The 3243-nt window shown below is 36.1% G+C and overlaps 1 protein-coding gene across 1 annotated transcript in view; it reads right to left on the reverse strand.

The window, feature by feature from the left end:
• Positions 1–3243, reverse strand: part of CPNE3 (copine 3) — a 28746-nt gene that overhangs the window by 24651 nt on the left and 852 nt on the right. The window contains exon 2 of the mRNA XM_057371107.1: positions 1175–1233. The gene's annotated coding sequence lies outside the window, so the exon portion shown is untranslated. The remainder of the gene's footprint in view (positions 1–1174; positions 1234–3243) is intronic.

The raw sequence follows: 3243 nt of genomic DNA on the forward strand, positions 1-3243 counted from the left end.
TGGACATCAGGGAGAATTTCTTCATGGAAAGTGTTGATAAGCATTGGAATGGAGTGCCCAGTGAGGTGGTGGAGGCACCATCCCCAGAGGTGTTCAAGAAACCACTGGGTGTGGCATCTAGTGCTATGGTCTAATCCACAAGATGGTGACAGGTCAAAGGTTGGGCTTGATGATCTTGGAGGACTTTTCCAACCTAAATGATTCCATGATTTTCATATTCACTGTTTAGTATGCAGGAAGGAATTAAAGCAAGGAAGATTATGCTGATAAAACCCTAATGACCATATTACTCATTTTACTGGGGATGATGCCATTCAAAAATAAAAGCTAATATGTAAGAAATCTGCGGTATATGAGTGCATGAGAACAGAAGCACAGTTTTCTGTATGGGAAATGAATCATCTATTTATACAAGCTTTATGGTACTCTATTGGACTGGTAGCACACTGGTATAACAAGTCAGGCAACTATTTGCCAGTTGTACATGTATATAAAAATTTATCACTAAGTTACATTGCCAAAGAACATGTTTAGAATTCTATTTCAAAAAAACCTTCCCTGCATAGAAAATATTAATTTGACTTCTAGGACACTTGTTTACAAAATTACTCAGAAACAGTAATTTCTAAATATCCTTCCACTGATTCTTTTTTTTTTTTAAATTCCTGTGGTTCTTCCCAGCATCTTCTTCACACAAAAGTATTTTAGGTGATGTTTTGATTCAAGTGAGCTAAATAAAAGATAATATTGCTCCTTGAACAAGAAAATTCAGAAATACAGATCTCCTGACTTCAAAATTCGGTCATTTTAAGCACACAACAGCAAACCAGAGGAACGTGCTTCTTGCATGTATGTTTATATACTTTATCAGAGTATCCTTATACCAATTATTTCACAGTATACAATCTATCAACTGTGCAAGTGAACAGTATCATAAACTTGGTATTCTTTATTGCAATTACTCTGTGCCGAGTCGCTGACAGACTACAAAATTAACATTATCCACAAGAAAAAAAAAACCTGTATCTCACTAAAATTTGCTGTACTTYATTGCAGAAACAAAATGGAGGTGAACATGTTTTACACTAATAATTTCTACAGTTGGTTTCAAGGGACGTTGTGACACTTCATTGTTACAAATATCAGTTCTTAAAAATGAGTTACAGTAACTTACCACAGAGGTCTGCCTCTGGGCCTCCCAGCAAAAGGTTAAAGCTTCAACCAACAGTAGCACTAAAATGTGAAATGAAAGGAAATTAAAACCAAGATTTATTATTCCCATAGATCAATCAAAGAAAGAGGTTTGAAGGAATATGGTTTGAGGAACTACAGTTCCTCTTAAATAACCTGTCCAACAGCTTTACATGTCCACGGCAGCTGCACAGTAAAGACTACTCAAGGGAAACCCAGAGTGTAGAAAAYAATATATATTTAGTATTTTTAAAGTCCAGAAAGAAAAGTCTTTTAACATTTTAAGAACAAAGACCAGATTATTGCATCTGACCTATCCATTAAATTCTTTTATTTTGCAGTAAGGTGACAGTGGATTAGAGTAATGAGATCAAAGTCAGTGGCTCCCAATGTTGTTTGTGCTCTAAGAAACCTGTGCTTCCTTACACTGCTAAAGAATGCCCAAGAGAAGTCCATTAAATCAGAATCCCACAATGATCCAGCATATTATTTTGTATCTCAGTATAAATAATAACAACACCTTGAAACCATCAAACACAAAATTGCACTTTGCTATAGTCCCGAGGTATTTCAAACCCTTCTAAATGCAAACCAAGAGCTCTCCAGTCAGCTGCYTTCAATTCTGCATCACAGCAGCTACCTGCACTCAGCATTCCCTGTGCCTGGGAGGCATCATTCATGCTCTGCACATCCACAGGCAGTGGCTCTGAACACAGGCACACAGCAATTGTGCTAATTCCTGGAACCATCAGGTAATTGCACATATGGTAATCACCTACCATGAGGAATTTTTAACAACCCTTCTGGATAGGGGAAGCATCAAAAGCAAACTGCCACAACTAGAACTATGTCAACTCCCCCTAAATGTGCCTTTGAATAAGCGCTGAGTGAGCATGCACTTGATCCACCCAAGAAATKGAATGGATCTAAAGGATACAATATTCCTTCAACCACAGAATAAAGTATGAAGCAAGTAAYCCAAATCATTAAAGTCTACTTTTTWAWCAGAAGCTTGGATCCAGCAACCAAGCCCCAAAATTTCTATATTCATAAATCCATCAAACATTTAATAATGYCCTTTCAAAATGTCTGAGCAGCAGCATCTCATCAAAAGCAATATTAAAGATAAACCACAGAAATCAAACAGAATCACAGAATTGATGGAAAAAACCTTTAAGGTTATAAAAAGCAGCACTTCGATTCTACTTCCTGTCTACTTGGTTGCACAAGCCACACCACACCTTTAAATGTCAAGGTAGGAGGTGCCACTGTTCACCTTTGCCTAACTGATGTAAGAACAGACGTAATATTGTTGGGTTTAACAGGGACCAATATCTAGAAGAACTAACTTGATCATATATTACTTATTTTTGAAGAGTATACTGACTTTCACAGGAAAATAAACAGGAGGGAATGGAAGGTATCTTACTCCTTAACTTTGTCCCTGAAGGCATTTCCTTTAGGAACCATGGTAACAGTCCTTTAGGAAACTTGTTCTTAAATAAAATTAAGGTTAGAAAAATATTTAAAACTCCACCCCAGATGTGTGTAGAGTTGAATTTTAGTTTTATTACTCCTAACACTATGGCTTTCCTTTAGCATTGAATTCTGGAGAAACACTGACTTGGACATAAAACACGGCTGTRCAAGCACTGTGGTGCCAATTCTGCTACTTTGGAATTCCGGCAGATGACATTTAACAACAGCTTAGTTGTTTAGCTTACTAGAAATGGACTTTTGCTTATGGTACCTGAACTAAAACCAGTCTAACAGTCACTTATAATGAATCTTTATAGATTAATTTTAAGATATTTAACACAAACATACTTGCTGCAAAAACACTACATTCTTCCTAACACCACAACRGATAAACAAAAAGACCTCTGTCTTTTACTCCTTGAACACCTTTCTTTGTTTTTTTTTTCTCCTAATGCTTGTTGGTGTTCTGCATGCACTTTGAAACATCTTAACTCTGACATTATACACATATGAAGTGAAAATTTAAAGCTCCAACTGAAAAAAAAAAAAAAAAAAAAAAAAAAAAAAAAAAAA

The sequence above is a fragment of the Malurus melanocephalus genome, unplaced genomic scaffold, assembly GCF_030028575.1.
Source record: "Malurus melanocephalus ecotype Western Australia unplaced genomic scaffold, MMel_1.1 scaffold_141, whole genome shotgun sequence".
NCBI lineage: Eukaryota > Metazoa > Chordata > Aves > Passeriformes > Maluridae > Malurus > Malurus melanocephalus.